Raw genomic sequence first — 21,249 nt, 5'->3', positions numbered from 1 at the left:
ATCACCAGTGTGAGACCCAATTCAGTAATAGACTGTGACTTAACACACATTCATTTATATGAAATCTTCTAGTTAGCCACTTTTAAAAATATTTTTAATCTAAGTAAATTTTGTCGGGATAAACAGATATAAAAGGTATTCCAGTCTGTAAAATTGCCACTATAAGCAGTCCTGGAACAATTATTAATATCTTGGGCAACGTGGCTTTGCATTGGCAGCAAGAGATGTCCTTAATTGTAGCTCCGGCAGATTTGATGGACAGGTGGAACATCTTTCAGAAAACCAAAAGACAGCCTGAAACACTGCTTAAAAGTCGTCCTTGGTTCTGTAGAAAGTTATGTTTTATTGAAAGTGTAATTAAACCATATTTTAGAAGGAGAGCTTCCAGGATTTTGTTTCTTAGGTCAAAGTTCAGGGGGCATTGTAATAACCCACTCAAACTCGCTCAAACAACGATGTGCAGCCCATAGGAAACTCCTCCACGTTCAACATCCTTATACGCCCATAATGAAACCAAAATATTCTCCAAAAAAGTTTGAAGAGAGAGAGAGAGAGAGAGAGAGAGAGAGAGAGAGAGAGAGAGAGAGAGAGAGAGAGAGAGAGAGAGAGAGAGAGAGAGAGAGTGATTGAGAGAGAGAGAGAGAGAGAGAGAGAGAGAGAGAGAGAGAGGAGAGAGAGAGAGTGATTGAGAGAGAGAGAGAGAGAGAGAGAGAGAGAGAGAGAGAGAGAGAGAGAGAGAGAGAGAGGCAGACAGATAGACAGGGAAGCTCTTCCAATTACTGTCTGTATTCGCACCGTGTATTGCGTGGGAGGCTTGATAAACCCGATTCTCATTAACCTTTGACTCAGGGATAGCGAGGTGCCCTTCATGTTGGCACTGGTTAGAAGCGCTGACCGGACACCAAGCCGCTCCACCGGGGGGGTCTCCGGCGGAACCCGGCGCTAACCGTACGAGACAAGCAGGAATGCGGACAATCCACACGCAATGGTGCCTCCTGAAACAGCCCTGGAGATTCAAGCATGCCGGCGTGCTGCAGCAGGGGGTGTCTGCTGGGGCCGCAGCTCACGAGTACTTCATAGTCGATTCCCCCAGCGATTATTTACTCTGATTGATCGATGAATCAGGCGGTCATAAATTAAAGCACATCACAACTCACAAGAGTGTAATGTGTTTCTTTGAATGTGCTTCATCTGAAAGCAGCCAAGAAGAACTCAAGTGTTCATTTTATAGTTATCCACACAACATTATTCATTTTACATCATCCACCTCCCCCATCTCTCCTGAAATATATTGTACAGCTCCAAAAACTCTGCTGCTGCTGGCGTAACAATCACGGTACAACAGCTATACTGAAACGTGATTACAGACGGCAGTCATTTAAATAAAGCGCACCGTACAGTCTACTTAAGAGAAAAGTGGCCCGGTAAACGCTAAGCAATTAAACATTGTGCAAAGTGGACATTTAAGCGCATCATGTAATGCTATATTAGGCATTAGGGAGCCAGTGTCTATATGGAATGTTTGGAGGGAGAGGAATGGATTATGTTATGAACCCAGGAAGGCAGTTTGGACAGGAAGTGTTCTTCCTCAGGAGCGAGCCAAGGCCAGAAGCTTATTGCCCTGGATACGATAACATGAAACCATTGTAATTAAACAGTTTTGCTGGATCAATTTAGTTACAACAAGTATGATTGATTTAGGAATGAATGATCTATCTGCAAAATGACCATTACTACGAACAGACTGTTTTTCTCTAAAACACCCCAACAATTAAATTCATGGACTCAGTTCAATCCATAAATGACATTTACCTCAAATCATGGATTACCGCTATTTATATTAGTAATTATATAACTATCTTTGGTACCTTTTTGGATAATTTATCATCACTTCGGTGTGTTGTACATCCATGACCTTCACCTTGTCAGAAGTAGTTGACAACGTACACAACAGAATAACCATGTTGCACTCGGTTGAGTGCATCTGACACTGAAACACTTTGACATGATCCTACTGATGATACATCTCTCTCTCCCTACATCCCCCTGGCCCGGACCTTAACGTTCTCCTCTACACCAGAGGGAGCTGCTGTCCCTGTGTGTGTGTGTGTGTGTGTGTGTGTGTGTGTGTGTGTGTGTGTGTGTGTGTGTGTGTGTGTGTGTGTGTGTGTGTGTGTGTGTGTGTGTGTGTGTGTGTGTGTGTGTGTGTGTGTGTGTGTGTGTGTGTGTGTGTGTGTGTGTGTGTGTGTGTGTGTGTGTGTGTGTGTGTCTACCGCCCCATGTCCTGTCCCGACACTACACATCTAGACACACACACACACACACACACACACCCATGTGATAAACTCATGTTTGATTACGATGACAAATACGACAGAGCCAAGGAGAGCGCCGTAAACGGAGGGAGGATGGGCGGGGCAAAAAGGGTGAAGGAGGCCTGGTCAACCACCGCTGTTGTTTATACGGTGGCCCCGGTGTAAACTGGAAGGTGTGTGTGTGTGTGTGTGTGTGTGTGTGTGTGTGTGTGTGTGTGTGTGTGTGTGTGTGTGTGTGTGTGTGGTGTGTGTGTGTGTGTGTGTGTGTGTGTGTGTGTGTGTGTGTGTGTGTGTAAGGTCTCTGGGATATGATGTGGGTCATTAACCAGGGAGAAGGTCAAACGGGTTGTTAAAGTAGTGTGATCCCAGCTCGATGAAGGGTGATTACCAGACAAAGTTCACTCAATGTACTGCTCCCCTCCCCCGGTGGTAGTTGTGTTCTATTTACAAAAAGAAATACGAACTTTGTGTGAAGTAAGTGTGTAATTCTTTGTATGTGTGTGTGTTGTGTGTGTGTGTGTGTGTGTGTGTGTGTGTGTGTGTGTGTGTGTGTGTGTGTGTGTGTGTGTGTGTGTGTGTGTGTGTGTGTGTGTGTGTGTGTGTGTGTGTGTGTGTGTCTTTGTGTGTAGGGGGGGGGGTCTGTGTGTATTGAAAAAGGTGTGTCTTAGTTGTTTTTCGGAGTTTGTGTCGTCAACACATTTTGGGGCATGATAATTGATCCTTGAGGCTAGTATCAACGTAGTATCGTGAAGTTAACGAGAGTTAGCGCTCAACATAAGAGACGTAGCATCGTGGAGCTAATGATAGTTAGCGCTCAACATAACTGTCTCAAACCGAACAGAATTCGGTACACAACCTAAACATAAACATAATCATGTGTTAATGTGTAGTATTGTTTATGTTGTGTTTTAAAACACAAGACATACTGAAGCAGGGTATGATTGTGACAACTGCCCATTTTTCTAAACATTGATGGAATTTTCTAAATCACAATGGAGGAGAGGGAATTTGAGAAATTAGCATTTGTTTGCTGCTATGAGATGACACATTGATTATGATGAAAGCAAGGGAAATATATTGCATCTTTTATGTGGCTGAGGACTTTTTCATCAGTTTGTCTGGCGTAATGCACTGCTCTGCCATGTAGGAGTTCAGGGCAGACTGAATAGAAAAGAAAAAGCACCCAAAGAGCGAAGCAAACCAAAGCTCTAGGATTAATTGGAGAAAGTTATGAATGAGATACATGTTTGGAAAAATATTGATGTTGAATAACCAGATATAATGAGGATGGCGAATGGTGGAAAAATAAAACCGAATCGTACCGTGAAGGAAATGAGGTGAATGGTAGCCTTTGCTAAAACTATAGCAATAACTCCAGAAAACATTTACCTCTTAAATAAATTGTCTGGGCCACTCGTCAATGCTCAAGTGTTCATTGACAGGTACACAGAGTGAGAAAAAAATAACGTGTAGATGTTGACAATATGGACAGGCCAGTTGAAAGAAAAACAGATAGAGATAGAAGATAGGCCAAACCGCTGGCCACAAGGTCTACACAGAAAACAAAACAATGATGGCTTTGCTGTTGCAAAAACATCAAACATATTCTTCGGAAAAACAAAACACAAACCCAGAATACATACAGAACGCACCGTCTTCCCAGAACTGCTTGATGCCTCAACGCCGAGACCTCGCTGACAGGTTGGAGATGGGAAAATATGATGGCTTTAATCCTACAGGATAAGAGGGGGGGGGGGGGGGGGGGGGGGGGTATTCAGTGGCGTTTCTGAAGACCAAGGTAAACTTAGCGGTGGACAGGAAGTAAATTAAAGTGTCAATCCCGTCAACATTTGAATGACACGCTGGACAAATGAGAAGTGGACAGCCCCTCTTTGCTTCTCGTCTCCACTATCCTGCTCTGCATAAACCTCTGTGCAGAGGTCAACGTTCTCCCTCCGAACAACATCCGGTCAGCTGGTCACCTCCTCACTGTAGACACCGTCGCCATCCACAGACATAAAATGGCTGCCCGCTTCTATCTTGATTGAAGTGCATGTTAATCTCCCAAGGCTCTGAGAAGAAGACGAAAAAACCCACAAACATCTTTTTTATTTCCCCCTCACAACTTTAATTTTCTCTGTTTAGATTGCCGCCGTGGCGCAGCGGTCTTGGTTGAATACTAATTGTCGAGGGGGGAGGGGGGGCGACTCACCTCCGGAGAGCCGCAACAGCGATACGAGGACGATGCGTCGTCTCGTTCCTATTACCGTCTCTTTCCCTCTCAATAATAAATGGCAGCGCAGAGGCAGCGCCCCGGAAAAGTCCGGCAGGGTGCTCCTCCGAGAGCAAAACAACCAGAGCGGCGCCTGTACGTTGTAGGAGCGTGATTGTTTGGGGACGACCACGTCTTCACAGCAATATAAAGAGCGGGCCGTTTCCTAACCTGCAGAACCCGGCCTAATCTCACGATTCCTCCTCTCAGCCCGGAGGTACTCTGATGACGAACGTCCCAGCAGCCTTCCCCGCGAGGTTGTTGTCCACAAATTAACTGCATTTGTTTGTCAATTAAATAACAGCCAACCCCACCCCCCCTCGCACGCACGCACGCACGCACGCACGCACGCACGCACGCACGCACGCACGCACACACACACACACACACACACACACACACACACACACAACCCATAGCACTACACCCACCTCCACCGCCACCTTGTTTTCCCGGGTTTATGGACTCTGATGGGCCCGTGGCAGAGCTTCACTAGCACTGCCTGCTCACTTTGATTTGCAGTGAAATATTGTTATTATTCCGCTCTGAAAAGATGGAAAAAACCACCCGAAATTGAATTGGCGTGTAAAACCATGAGGCTTCTGACAGGAGACGCCTCGTCCCCTGTCCTTCTGTCTCTCTGTGTCTGTCATTCTCTGTCACACACACACACATACAGCCACACACCCATACTTGTAAATAAAAAAGGGCTAAAATACAGAGGTTAGGAATAAGAGAGAGACAGTTATATTGCTGAGTTTAGAAATGGTGTGTGTTTGATGATGGTCAGTGTCTGTTTCTATTTGTGTGTGTGTGTGTGTGTGTGTGTGTGTGTGTGTGTGTGTGTGTGTGTGTGTGTGTGTCACTATGAGTAATGATTATGTGACTTGAGGCCGCAGCGGATGCATGAGTTGCCATGGATGACAGACGCATGTCTACTACTGAGGACACACACACACACACACACACACACACACACACACACACACACACACACACACACACACACACACACACTGCCTCAAGTTCAAAGACACACATGCAAACGTGAACCCAAGCACACACACACACACAAGACACGCACACACCGTCAATGACAAATACACACATGCAAATGTAAATGTAATAACACACACAAAGGTAACCATGTAGGAACCCACTGGAAAGACGTGCGCTCAAAACCTCCCCCCCCACCCTGCCTCATGTTATTTCCTGCGCGTCCTTCGCGGACTAACTAAAACGACTTGCTGCTCACACACAACAGTGCTCACAGCGCACACGGCACAGCAACAGCATCATTGATCTCTTTGTTTCTCCCCGAGCTAAGGTCAGCAGCATTCATCCTGGTTCCCCAGCGCAGCCTCGCTCCCCCTCGGCCTTAAAATCAGCCCATGTGGGGCTCCGACATGTCAATTGTTATGCTGGAGACGTAGGGTCCGTCTCTGGGACCGCGGCGCGCCCCCGCACCACCGCCTTGAAGTGGGGAAGCGGATATATTCTGCTCGCACTTAAAGCCAACCAGAGGTTAGCGCTGTTAGGACTGCTAGGACAATGTGGCAGTGTTTGTGTGTGTGGGAGTGGCTGGTTGAGGCAGCCATACCTGGCCTGGCGGACTCTGATTGGACTCTGGGGGCTGGGTGAGGCTGCACACCTGTTGTGCATTGAGCAATCAGTGGGCAACAGGTAAATCCATCCATCGCAATCAGGGAGAGATCGCCTGCGTTGCACCAGTGTCATGTATCATTACCGACAAACTTCTATTCAAACCGGATTTCAACACCACTACCCTGTGTCCTTTGTCTGTAGGAGTCTAATTCTAGTCCCCTTCGTGGACCATGGCAGTCAACTAGTAGGCCTTTCACACCGCCGCAAAATCGGCGCCCGTTCCGGGCTAGTTCGGAGCTAGAGCCAGTGTTTTGGTGTCACAACGCCAGAGAACCCGCTCCGGCCTGTAAAAACCGGTTCAACTCCAACCCCAGGATTGAGCTGGGCTAGAACGAGAACTGCCTTTGCGCCAGGGGCAGGGGGCGGGGTTATCCTTACCTTCATAAACAGGAAGGCCAACGTGGACCGTGGAGGAGACAACCTGTCTCCTTGGATTCTGGTCTTCTTCCGAGGTCCAGAACAAGTTAGAGGGAGCAACCCGGACAAAGGTTAAAGGCTAGTGACGTCATGACGTTGCTCTCGCCGGCTCCATGGCTGGCTCTGGCCGGTGTGAAACCAACTGGTTCATAACTGGGATAAGGCTGGAACCAGTTTTGATCTGGCCCTAGCACCAGCCCGGAACTGTCTCTTGGTTCTTTTTGGTGTGAAAGGCCTATAGGTGGCGTGTATCGATTGACCTCATTACAAACTGGTTTAAAGGTCCCAATATACCACCAGGTGTGGGTGTGACAAGCCGTTTGACATCACAAGTGGGTGTGTCCACCTAGATGTATGAGAGATGGATGAGCAACGTTTGTTGTGCATTTAGGATAGGCTGGTGGACTGATCTATCCAGCACACAATATGGGACCTGCCCCTGTTTTGACCACCAGTTACCATCGTAGAAAACATTGCATGGTTCTATATGCTGTGTAACCTAGATCTCCCATCGGGCATTGGTAAAGTATGTAACACATTTTCCCTTTCTAGTGTGTTAGCATATTAAGTTATTTTTAATTCCTTACCTTCGCCAAGCATATTAAAATAAATGTGTGGCCTGTGTGTGTCATTTTATGACCTAATGAAACTGCTCCGTCTAATAAACTTGCTACTCTCCTCAGCCAATTTGCTGCACATGCAGAGAAGTGAGTGTATTTGTGACTAAGGGTCTCCCAGGCTGATTTATAGTAATGCCTTCCTTATCAAAAGCCTCATCAGAAGCATCCAGGTGCTGGCAGCACGCCTGGGAATGGCTGGGAGTGGTATCACCACTTAGCAACCGGCCGGCACTGACTCTCGGCTCCGTTCCTCCTCGGTTCATTCTGAAAGCTAGTGGATACGGAGTGCCTGAATCACACCTCTTCAGAAGTGACCCACGGGACCTTGTTGCATGGTCAAGGCAAGTCAACAAAGTCACATTTTTTCTAGTATAAGACTGTGAAAACACATTGATACTAAAAGACTACACACCCAAAAGTACTGTACGTGACGTCACTTTCTCTGTGCACAAGCTAGCAGAGCCGCCGAAGATACGTAAGCACGACGCCGTTGTGTTTTGTACCAAGTCGTAGTCACACGAGCATCTTGGGTAGTGCTCTTTCCTAATGCTTCGTGGCTGATGAACTGACCGTGGGTCTCTGGATGAAACAGGGACGATACAGTTCACTACACAGTTTTACGACAAACTTTGTGACTTGGAAAATACATTTTAAACCGACAAACATTATCGGCGTGATTTATGGCCCGAGTAAAATGGGCAAAGAAATATAGACATACAATTATTTCTCTCTCGCCATTGACTACTGTCACGATCCTACTGTTGGGTAAGGTTAAGCTGGTTGGTAACTGGTGGTCATGGTAACGGTGGGAGTGGCTCCCTTGATTGGTTGGATTGTGGTCACCTGGGGGATCCAAGATGGTGGATATACACAGCATGGTGGCCAGTGGTTACAGCCCCGGCAGGATAAGACTTTGTAAAGCCATTCACCCAGATGCCAGTACACATCAGAGCTAAGGAGTCCAACGGGGGAACGTGACCGCCCCTTCACCGTCTTTGTTTGTCAAGTGTTTGTCTAAACATGTAAACCATAACTGAACGAGACAGCTACCGTTCACCACAACGCTTGGGCTATCTCCATAGCAAGAGAGAGAAGGACCAGCGCTCACCAGGAACCCAGGTGAGTCACTACACACGTGCCCCGGAAGCTAGTTGCCTACCAGCTGTGGTTATACCACGTATGTGTCTCGACTCCTGCCTAGACAGAGAGCCGGTTTTCCCTAGATACCAGTGGGGTCGTGACACTACTGTAAATTATTTTTCGGAAATAAGGTAAAATAGGGTAGGGTGGAAGGGGAGGGACTTAGTCACTCTACGGAGACATGCTCTCCACAAGCACTCTTTAATCCATTTTTTTTTAGATTTAATCAAAGCAGCAAGCCTCACGCAACAAACCTTTCTGTATTCTGTATGGTTTTAGTCGCTTCTACCCTGTCGACGTACAGTGAATGGTACAAACATATCATTGAGGTGGCCAGAGGGAGTAAGCAGCATTTTGCTCAAGGATTCCTACCACAGGTTGACTGTGGACCAATTGGATTCCTCATTCTCAAGGAAGTGGATCTGACCTATTGAGATGCTCTATAATTGTATGACCCTCGTTCAGCCTATAGGGAGGGGGAGGGGCTTGAAGGAGAACAGCATCGATATGAATAATAAATGGGCTGTATGCAGAAGGACATTTTGAGGCCTCCTGCCTTAAGTGCTAGAGGATCTCGTTGCACCGTGGAGTTTTACTACACAGAATACACCTGCGTGTGTTTTGCAGCTAAATACATGCATGTACTTTGTATGGGTGGAGGATTTTCTGGGTGGCTTTGAATAAAAAAATTGGCTCAATGGCTAAATAGTAAACGTTGTGCCAAGGATTCAGAGAGTAAAGGAAAGGGTACAGTACAGGAAATAAAACGAAAGTACACTGAATGGATTAAATCCCGTAGTTTCCTTCTGTTCGGTAAACTCTGTTGTTTGGCTGAGCGGCCTGGTAAACAAACCTTGTAAACCTGTTTGTCATGAGCAGCTTTGGCCATCAGACCTCCATGGTGCACCACTTTATATGGGTTCATCTGGATCTCTAATCAGTGTGTGTGTGTGTGTGTGTGTGTGTGTGTGTGTGTGTGTGTGTGTGTGTGTGTGTGTGTGTGTGTGTGTGTGTGTGTGTGTGTGTGTGTGTGTGTGTGTGTGTGTGTGTGTGTGTGTGTGTGTGTGTGTGTGTGTGTGTGTGTGTGTGTGTGTGTGTGTGTGGGAGCGTGTCTGACTGTGTTTGAACATGCATGTGTGCACGTGTGCGGTGAAAAACTTGGTGCTCCTTTAAACAAGGATTAAACTCTCAGACGCCGACTCATCGAATCACTCACGGCCGGAGAATCCCCTCCCAACAAAGTACCATCACCAACACACACTCAATCAGTCAGTCACTCATGCACACGCACGCGCACACACACACACACACACACACACGCACACGCACACATGTATATGCATGCACACTTGCTCTTTCTCGCTGACACACATTAACACACGCACACTCACAGACTAAATCCAGCCCTTTTTGAGAAATAACCTTTCCGATTGTGAATATTCAACAGCAGCAGCACTGAACAAACTACCACACACACACGCACACGCACACGTACATACACACACATATTTAATCACAGACACCAACACAGACACACACACACACATATACATTCACATACTTACGCATACATTCAGACAGTCATTCATCGACATACACACGCATGTATGAATTTACATATACACACTGACTCTCTGTCGCTCTCTCTCCCGCCCTCTCTGAGACAAATTTACACGCACGCACACACACACACATACACACACACACACACACACGCACCAGACACACTCATCCAGCTCTTTTTGAAAAATAACCTTTCCGTTTCTGAATATTCAACAGCAGGGACTGAACAAACTACCACACACACAGTCACACACACAAACACACACACACACACACACATACACACTCCCACTAACCAGAGGATCATCGACCGCTCTCCTGCAGAGGTATGGAGCGCCGACCAAGGACGGAGAGAGAGAGATTTAGAGAGTGAGGGAGAGAGAGAGAGAGAGAGAGAGAGACTCAATAGGAGCGAATGTGTCCTGGATTTGATTGAGTTCTTCAGTGCGAGCGAGAGGACCTGCACCTGGGTTCTTCTGTTGAAGTGAATGGAGACGTCTGCCTTGCATATAAAACTGAGAGACAGCTTGATGAGATGCCTCTAGCCTCATTCAGTGGGGGTTCAAACAAGTTCGAACCCAACAACAATCTTCTCCTAAATGTAACCACGCAGCTCCCCAGTATGATTGCGCAGAGGATAAAGTTATAGGATTTCTTACTTATACGACTCTCGCTCATCTCCTTCTCTCCCACGCATACACTCAAACACACACAGTAAACTACGGAAGGTATATATTCCAATGGGGTTCAAACATTCGCTTATTGAATGTAAATGTGAGTTTGGATTTGTTGCAGCTTCCAGAGTCATGCACTTCGTTTTAAGGAATTTATTTGGTTCAGTTCTTACTTTTTCTCTGAATGTAAAAGTGGTTTGCTAGAAATATAACCCTTAAAGTATTGAGCGCTTCAAAATGAAGATCTGTCTTACTTACCCTGTCTGACCCTGTCAGCACTCATTTAGGGTCCTGCCTTGCTCAACTGCCTCAAGCATTGCATTAACACTGACAGGGTCAAGGTTTGATTCCCAAGAATATTACATTCATAGTACAGTAGGACCCATTGGAGGAAAGCATCCTTCCAATGGCATATATTTATTATATTCAAATTACTTAAAAGGGCAAGAACTGAAAGTGCAAATCTGTTTACGAACCAACCAATAAAATTCAGTTTGTTTTGTCAAAAGGGCCTTTGCACACTTTAAAATAAAGACGAGAAATTGACGCATTAAAAAAGTGTTCTCCTTTCGATCCCACAGCTTCAGTTCCAATTCCATGATCATCCCAGAGCCTGTATTTCCATTCGCCATTCCTGAGGATCCAGACAAGTCTAAATAACAGATCCAGCTATCATTAACCTTTCCGACTGGGCTCCCAGATTCTGTTGCTCCCAATGACACATTATTATATGACAGTTTAGGAAATTCACTATTTGGTACTGTTCAGAATGTTGAGTCATTTAGATGCGTTTATGCTTTTAAAGCGGCTTACAGTGTTTGTATTTGAATGCATCATTAAATGAGTCTGTGGACACTGGGGTCGGTACTCAGCTAGGCTGGGAGTCCAACATCCAAACCACTGGACCAGGCTTCCCCCTGTTTATTGATAATTGTGTCTATAGGCGTAGGGGTATTTCCAAACATCAAGCTTGATGGATTCTTTGACCCACAGTTTTAAGTTAGGGATGATGTACAGCTGTCCCAGCTGTGATGCAGGAAGGGAGAGACAGGCGTCTCCCTTCCAAAAAAAAAAGAAAAGCAGCAACCCATGACTTTGGCTGTTTGGGTTTCAGGAGGAGGTGGTGGGCAAGGCCAGTTGGCGGATCAATAATGTCATAACGATGCCCTGTGAGGCCTGATCGATAGAATTATAGGATTACAGTTGCACAGATTTCTGATTCATGCTATACTGGTTCCTTAATCCCTCCAAGAAGGGGCTTGCCGAAACCTCACATTCACTGCATAACCGACACACAATTGCGTGTGAATTTGCACAGCAACAATACTGTCCCTCTCCATTTCTCCCCTGTTACATCAGAAACTCCATGGCTCAGGTGCAAGATTAAATTCACAGTTCAAATGATTTGAGTCATACGTTTTATTTGGTGTGTGTGTGTGTGTGTGTGTGTGTGTGTGTGTGTGTGTGTGTGTGTGTGTGTGTGTGTGTGTGTGTGTGTGTGTGTGCTGATTTGTCTGAAGAAGAGAAATGTAAAAAATCCACACCGTTCAATAAATGATTTCCCAAGTGTTTTCGTTGTAAAACTACATCACAGCTCATTAAACATTTCCTTGTTTTATTGTGAAGTAATGGTGGCGCTTGTGGCAAATAGAGTGGTGCATTTGGTCACATACAGATCTATACAAGTATACAGTACCAGTTTAAAAATACATCCATCACCAAATGGATCTTAGTACACCTATTTAATAGGGTATGCAGGCCTCGTCCTTGGCCCCGAGCAGCAAGAGGCCGTATTCAGGGATTGGTTTCTGCTTAAAGCCATACGCTCTGGGAAGTTTAATGCTGTTCCATGCAGCAACAAATGTTACTGCTAATTGGTAGACTTGCTTAGCTAAACACACCCCTGGTTGTGAAGTTGCGTGGCCGTTCAAAATAAGTCGTTTCATTTCCAACGCAAAGAAGCCTAGGGCTTGAACCTTGCATTTGCAGAAGGTTTTTTTTGTCGCATCCAGAGACCCAAAGGCATTGAAAACTTTCAACACATGGACCAAAAATAATGCAGTCAACTTGACCTATGTAGAAGTCTCTGCTATGTACTGTGCGGATTTAAGCTAGTCTGCAATCAGACTTTTGATATTAATCTAATCTCTTATTCATATTTGTTTCGACCAATCAGGTAGCTGCAGGCATGAATCACTGAGCACCAGATTGGCAATTAACAGCAAAGAAATACTTGGCCCAGCAGTAGTTAACTGTAAAAAAGTGTATGGAAAAGTTTTAAATCAACGCACCACTTTGGCCACTGTAAAGGTACACTTATTGAAAGCTAGGAAGTGCGGAAATGTTTACATCGGTAGAATGATAGTGGAATCCCTGTGACGATGCGTGGAACAAGGCCGATTTTGGTGTTTGAGCCGAGGCTCTTAGAACCTCTAACCAGAGGTTCTAAGACTTGGTAGGACTGCTGGGTCCGAGGTCTATGCTGCCTTAAGAGAAAGACCCCTTTTGTGAATTTAGTTTATACGGGTGTGTAAACCTTTGATGTAACAAGCTGACCTCTTCTGAATATAAGGGGGTTTCTGGATCCTGAAGGCAGATCTGACCACAGAAAGATCACCGCTGACACATGCTCTTGGTGTCCACGCTGGAGGGTCTGAGTAAACAGAGGGCGGCAGTAACTCAGGAGGTAGAGCAGGTTGACTTATAACCGGAAGGTTGTGATTCCGGGCTCCTCCTAGCTGAGTGTCGAGGTGTCCCTGAGCAAGACGCCTAACCCTGGTTGTAATTAATGAAAGGTTGTTGACCGGTCAGTCAAGAAAGGAGAAATTCAGTCAGCAAGATTTTAATGTCTGGGGCCTGTGTGACTGGATAAACTACAGTATCACCTAAGGAACACTGCACAGTTGTCTACATTACAACTGCATCTTTGTATGTGTACTATTTTCCTAACTGCACTACTTATATATAAGGCCACTGTGATGCAATTTAAATTTCAGCAAATGTGTAATCTCCAAAAGTGCAATATTTTGTATTGTTTAATTTGTTTAATTGTTGTTGTGTTGTTGGTTACAGTAAAGACATACATTCTATGAATATCTGTAACACCTTTAATTAGTCTGGTTTAACATTCATTCTATTTTGCTTTTTGATATGTGCGAAGGCTCCATTAGGATTGCCATTACATTTTGCTGTACTCCCATCAACACATACACCAACACACACAAAAGCACAAACACACACCCACACACACATACTTCACCCCGGTGCCACCAACATGACACCACACAGAGAGTCTCCCAGGAGACCTGTTGTTTGTGCTTACTCTCAACTTAGTAGGGGTTGTGACTCTTTCAGAATCAAATGATAAGATTTGATCTTTGGGGTCACGCTTTGATCCATTCTTGATTAAAAATCCATTCTTGATTCCTCTAAGAGGGGCATTGTGGCAAATCTGCATGAAAGCAGAGTAAAGTGCGATTGTGTAGCTTGAAAAGGTGATGGATTTCTGGAAGTTGTGAATGGATTCAGAAACATAGAAGATATAAAACACTAATGTAAATCAATTATTTTGTCTTTGTCTTTCTGTCCCGTATCCCGTAGATTCGGATTCAAATTTAGCAAGCCAACGTCAACCAGTCAGGTGTTGTTCCACTTGGTTCTTGGCCCATGCCCCGACGTGCAAGATTCCTACCGGTTCACCTTTGACCCCTGTCTGCTCCACATGCTCACAGGTAGAGCTTTCTTGTGCGCCACTCTTGGTCAAATATTCGACCAACAGCTGTCGCCCTGGGAAGCTAAGGACAACAGCTGCTTCTCAGAACCTTCACCCTCATGTTTCCTATCCTGGCGCTAAATGCACTGATTTATTCCATAAGTACCGCTGAGCGATGTATCATTCATGTGAAGGGGATGTGTGGACAAGGAAACCAAAAAGGCAACTCAATGTATGTACAATCAACCCATATACAGACCCGTCACTCTCCAACGGAGTCTAGTCAGTCTGCGTTACCGTATTCCTTTATGTGATGTGGAGATATCTTCAGCGTGGCGACAACCTCTTTTTATTCCTTCATATTCAGCCACATCACTATTTTATTTGTCCTGATAATTTGGGTCTCACCACGGCTGACAAATGTGACACCGCTTTTACACACACACACACAAACACACACACACACACACACACACAAACGCACACACCAACACACACACATTCACAGGGCTGAGGAGGCAGAAAGTGCTGACCCGCGCACTTGTCTCTGAGAATTCCATGCCAGTGGCGGGAATCTGCTGACGACGCCAAACTGTCCCGGGGAAAAAGAAATCTCGACAAAGAAGTGGAATTAAATGCCAACAACCTGCGATGTGCTTTGTGAGTTACGCCTTAATAATTTATATGGTTTCAAACATGTTACGAGATCTCCTGATCTGAGGTGATCCTGTGGTGATGAGCCCAGGATATATATCGTATGGAGGGGGGGGGGGGGGGTTGGATTTGAGCCGGCTGGCATTGGCAACAATAGTGTACGGCTAGAAAACGGACGTCAGACATCGGGCCTGTATTTACGGATTCTGCTGTGGTTGGATTTCAAAGGATTGTCTCAAGAGTCTACAAAACGACTTCAACATAAACAAGGCAAAACTGTGTCAATCGTTAAATGAACAAATATAAAATGGCATTGACAATTTATTAAGTTGTGTCGTATTGGGGTAATATGCCACATTGGGGCAAAACAGGACATGGATCTGCAGAGGTGGCACTGGACTGGAGGAGAAGGCGTTACCAGCTGAACGCCCTGTACCGCCATCGCACCGTGGAGAGTTAATAAGTCATCCAAGCACACTGATCCAGGGAGATTATTGGAGAATTTTCTAATAGAACAACGCTCCACCATCCCTACCTGCCGTGGACTGCTGAACCTTGAATGGAACTCGATGCCCTGAGCTTGTCCTTGTTGAGACTGGACCAGACTGGATCTGACTGCTTTAGTGGCTGAGCTCCAGGGTGCTCCTCATGAGTGTGCAGGTCTGTGTTGGCTCTCTGGACCTCTCGGCATGGTTTGTGTTGCACTGTTTTTCCAAGTAGACTAGACACTGGTGGTAGGCGAGGGTACTGCAGGTGGAAGGTGGGTAATTGTTCTTGAACCAGACAAATTAACTACAATGGAAACAATTATATAGATAATTTAAAATAAATAGATTTAAATATGTCGTAAAAATATTATTATAGTTTATTATTAATTCAGAAATTGTGTCGCCTTTGCATTCAATTATGTTTTCCATTGTAATGTTTTCCATTTGTGTCTTGTGTTGATTTGTGTTGGCTAAATAAACACACTGGGAGCATTAGCACCGTTGTTGATTTCTTTCTGCCTTGTCCCACTTGCCATGGCCTTCTTGCAGTAATATTCGTGTATAAAGAGGGCGCTGGCACTCTTTGCTCATGCAGCCGCTGAATGTGTATTTATCTATTTTTACCGTTTTACCAAACCTTTTACTACAGGCAAAGGTTTGGTACCCAACTGCATTACATCATCACTTTAATGGCCCCAGAACACCAAGTGAGTACCAAAAAGGGGGCTCAGGGAATGAAAGGTAATTTGTCTATTTGTTCGTTCTCTTTGTCAACCTTTCTTTCTTTCGCTTTGTCAACCTCTTTCTCTATTTCGGTCTCTTTTTTTCTGTCCCTCTCATTTTCTGTCTCTTTCTTTCTCATTCTGTCTGTTCTTTCTTTCTTCCATTCATTCTTTCTTCATCTTCCTTTCTTTATTCTTCTGTCAATTTCTTATTTCCCATCTATCTAAACATGCGTTTAAAGACAGCAAGAGACGAAGACAGAGAGAGAACACAGAGGGAGAGGAGAAGATGAAGACTAGGGAAATAGGACAGCGCACTGGAGTGATGCATACTTTGCTGTCCAAAGAACCAATCCAAGTTTACTCCCAGCTTCACGCCGGCAGCTGGGCCACTAAAAGCGTTAAAGTGAGGAGTGATGGAAGAGCATGGAGGAGATGAAATAGCATCGTATGACTCTTTAGCCACTAGAAGTGACAGAAAGCACATGATTACATCCTGAATCAATATATGTCAACAAATATGTGCCGTTAAGTGGACCCACGCATCTTACAAAGGATGTCTTACAATACTTAGAGCATACGTTAATAGCAGAGGAAATAATTTAGGCTGAAACAGAAACACAGGGGATCAAATTCAATATCCCAAATGTATATCAGTAATTTACTTGGAGTGCTGTGTGTCCAATTCCAACTTGAATTGCTGTGATTGTTGTTGCTGTATAAAGATGTCCATTATGCGACTATTTTTGATTTAATTTAGATCCTATTTTGGACCTTTAAAAGTTATAAAATACATATTGTGTCAAGAAAAAGCTATGCTTAGATGTCTTTTAGACATCTATTATGTATCTACTTTCAATGTCCATTTTCAACATCTATTAGATACATATTTTCAACTTAAGATGCGGTAAGATGCAGGTTAAATAGAGATAATGTGAGCCAAAACGATCATGCATCTTACTTGCATTTTGACGCACGTGACACAGGATGCATCAATTCGAGAATGGCAGATTTTCTTCAGAACAAGTCGATGCCAAGAGCTGCATCAAGTTACACTATATGTTCCCACAACGCTCTGCTGACTGCTGGCCTGATGCATCCTCAAGAGTTCAAAAGGGTTGAAGAGAGAGCCTACCATCAACCACTTCTTCTACATCAAGGGCATCAAACCGGGATCCCGAGGATGATTGATCTATGAGGGAAAACTGGAACCATGCTTTCCATCAGGGACATCAGAAGGTGGTGAACAGAGGCACTGGAAGAGAACATTCAAGAACTACAGCTAGAGACCACAGATTTGGGAACTACAAACACAGGAACAAGTCCTGAGTGTCATGTCAGCTCAGTGGGGATAGCATGATTTAACCCATCGTTTGGAGCCGCAATCTCCTTCCCTTTCTTCAGAAAAAAAACTGAAGACCAATATCTTCAAAGAATCTTATGAACTGACTTTGCTGAGAGGTACTCTCTCTGTATCTCTGAGATATACTCATAACAACTTGACTTCCACAAATACTAAAATGAACTATGAAACTGCTCACTTCTGTTTATTTACTTGTTTGTTTTTTACTTGATCACGCAGTGCTTAGAATTAGTGTAGCTACAAGCTCCACTTGTGATTGTATTTTATTATGGGTTCTCAGCCTCACTTGGAAGTGGTTTACGATAAAAAGGTTGCCTGCTAAATGTAAAAACTATTAACACAAATTCAACCAGCCACAACCAAATTCTACATCAGACACACAATGCAAGTTGCAGTTTGAGGCGAGAGGCGCGAAGCAATCCACTACTGACAACTTCAATACAGTCCGACATCGAGGTATCAGGGCGAGAAGAAGCAGGTTGGAGACTGCATACACCGGGTGACTCAACCAGGTTGTGTCTTCAGAGAGACTTTACGATGAGCAAGCCTCCAGTGGGTGCGGCAGGTGGTATAGACACCACTAACAGGGTTATTGGGAACGACAAGAGCCAGGAGCCTGAGGGACTTCCGAGCCTCAGACAAGAAACAAACAAAGTGTTGGTTTTACTAGAAGGACGTTGTGACAAGGACAAAGACCCAGGAAATGAATTGATGCTGCGGTAATCCCAAGTGACATCACCATCAACAAGAAAATATAGGAGGCGCTATCTGGGTGGAGGCAAGCTTCTGATCATGTGAAGAAGACGTATAGGTTCCAGGTTAGTGTATAGGTAGCACTCAGGGGGTTTAGAGTAGAGTTTGCTTGGGAGAAGGTAGCGCTCAGGAGGCTATTGGACTAGCGCTAGATGGGGAGAAGGTCGTGCTCAGGGGGCTAGTAGTAGCATCAGCTGGGGAGAGTAGCTTTAGCTTCAACCAGGTTCCTGGAATACCTTCCCTGTGCAAAATAATGAAGTTAAAGGACTAGTGAAGATGCAAGCATGCAGTCCATGGAATGTCAAAATGTAGTTCTAAATATATGGGAATGTCATTGTGATTTGAGTCAAGGTGTGGATTTGCAGAAGCGATATGCTAGGATCGGTTGCCAAGAGTTTCAACCTTCGGTACAAGAAATAACCAAAGCGAAAGAGATTGGCAGAAGATCTGGTCTATGCATAAATACAGTGTGAGTAGAGGAAGAGGAACGAAGTCACACATTCTCTCCGAGTGGCTTGTTTGTGATTGTTAGCCACACAGTGTCTTCCCCTTGGATTTCCTCACAGCTCCACTCTGAACTCTCCTTCCTGCATTAGTTTAGATGCTTTTAAGGGGAGCTGACAGCAAAATGGATTAAATGGGGTTTGCTGACGGAATACATATCAAATCTGCGTGCATGCAGTTGTGGGCTGCGGCATTTGCCAGGCTTATGACTTCTGCTGAGGCTGTGGATCCATCAAGACTACACCCCGCTCTCCTCTCCTTCCCTCTTCTCCTCCTCGCCTTTCACCATTGGAAGGGGGAGAAGAGACGGAGAAGGAGTGAGAGGCATGAGGCCAGAGAGAGAGAGAGAGAGGGAGCTCTTGATCACCTGCTTTGTCTGAAGTGAGTCACCTTGCAAATATATGAATAGCAAATGCGCAAAAAGTAATCTGGTGGCATACTGGTACATCCTCCTATTTACATACCTGCCATCCCCTGTTGTTATACCCACTGCATCGCTGGAACCTGGCAGCTGAAATACGCAATGGCCCTTGTACATCTGTCTCAACTCTCTCTCTCTCTCTCTCTCTCTCTCTCTCTCTCTCTCTCTCTCTCTCTCTCTCTCTCTCTCTCTCTCTCTCTCTCTCTCTCTCTCTCTCTCTCTCTCTCTCTCTCTCTCTTACTCTCTCTCTCTGTCTCACCCTCCCTCCCTCTTCCTCATTCTCCATATCCATCCATCTTTTCTTCTGTTTGTTTATCCTATCTTTCCTCTTTGTCTTCCTCCTTGTCTCCCCCCTCCCCTCTCGCCCCCCCCCCCCCCCCCCAAACCTGCTCCCCTCCCAATCCCTCTCTCTCTCTCTCTCTCCGCTCATTCGTGTCTTTCTATTTTTCTTTTGACGACGTGGTGGCCTCCTCCTCCTCCACCCCTCCACCCCCACCTCCCCCCTAACGTCCCCCAGGCAGGATGCATGACAGGGGAGCAGGTGGAACGGAGAACAAATGACAAATCTCCTGCATCTCTTCTTCTCTCTCTCTCTCTCTCTCTCTCCTTCTCTCCCAGTATCCTGCCAGAGGCCCTTCTCGGTCTACTCCCCCCCGTCCCCACCCACTGTTCCTCCCCCCCCCCCCTCTCTCCCTCTCTCCCCCCCACCTTACAACACCTTTCCATCCTCTCTGACCACATTGATATTCAAATGTACCCAGGCAGCTCCCCACTTCCTTTCTCCCTCTCTCTCTCCCTCTGTCCCTCCCTCCCTCTCTCTCTCTCTCTGTCCCTCTCTCTGTCTCTGTGTCTCTCTCTTCCTGTGTCACTCTATAACTCTTTCTCTATCTTTCCCTCTCTATATGTCTCTCTCCCTCCCTCTCCCTCTGTCCCTCTCTCTGGGCCTCTCTCTCCCTCCCTCCCTCCCTCCCTCCCTCCCTCTCTCTCTCTCTGTCTCTCCCTCTCTCTATCCCTCTCTCAGGGCCTCTCTCTCCTTCTGTCTCTGTCCCTCTCTATGGGCCTCTCTCCCTCTCTCTCCCTCTGTCCCTCTCGTCACGGACCATTCAGCCCCAGGGGGTCGAAGGCTCCACCCTGCTGACACCCCCCCCCCTCCCCATATATAAATATAAACAGCCTGTGATGCATTGATCCACAGGGAGAGGGAGAGGGAACATAACGGGTGAGCACTAAAAGGGGAAAAGACAGAGACTGCTGTTGATGGTTGACATTATTTGATACGATTTCCCCGTGTCTCACCGCGGCCCGCGGACCATCATTAGCCGTACCTCCTTCCCTTCTCCGTCTCCTGCTCCCTCCTCTCCTCTCTGATGGATCCTATCCCCGCTCCTGCTCCTCTTTCTCCTCCTGCGCTGAGGAGCCAGGCTTCTTTATTTAATGGGCTCTTTGAGCCGCCGTGCGCTGCGCGAAAGCCTCTTACAAACCCATTTAAAGGCTGGGTCTATGGATTTCATGGCTCCCTGGGTGAGCTCTCTCTCTCTCTCTCTCTCTCTCTCTCTCTCTCTCTCTCTCTCTCTCTCTCCCCTCTTTCAATAAGGTGAGGTCCAAGGTTTTATCCATCTGTCAATGGACCGGGGGGAACAGCGGATGCAGCAGTTTTTTTTTTTTTAATCCTGGTGCCGTCCCTTTCTCCTGGACACTCTGCTCCCCCCTTCCCCCTGTAGTTTAGATAAGGAGGCATCACCTGGTGGCCGGGGGGGGGGGTATTTGTATCGGTCTTCAATGGAGAAGGAGAACCTTCAGTACATCGATAGGGAGGAGGATGAGCAGAGAGAGGAGCAGAGGGAGTCACCTTGGGCCGAGCTCCTACTGAGAAAGATCTAACAACAATCCAGACCAAAGGATGAAGATATATAGAAGGCTAGACGGTCTGTCTCTATGGATGTCTAGAATAGGAACCTCTAGACCA

The 21,249-nt window shown here is 45.8% G+C and overlaps 1 long non-coding RNA gene across 1 annotated transcript in view; it reads right to left on the bottom strand.

Moving 5' to 3' along the window:
• Window positions 1-21,249, bottom strand: part of LOC132447467 (uncharacterized) — a 453,739-nt gene that overhangs the window by 432,304 nt on the left and 186 nt on the right. The window lies entirely within an intron of this gene.

Source organism: Gadus macrocephalus, chromosome 19, assembly GCF_031168955.1.
Source record: "Gadus macrocephalus chromosome 19, ASM3116895v1".
Lineage (NCBI taxonomy): Eukaryota > Metazoa > Chordata > Actinopteri > Gadiformes > Gadidae > Gadus > Gadus macrocephalus.
The sequence above is the reverse complement of the archived record's forward strand: the minus strand, read 5'-3'. Positions and strand labels throughout refer to the sequence as shown.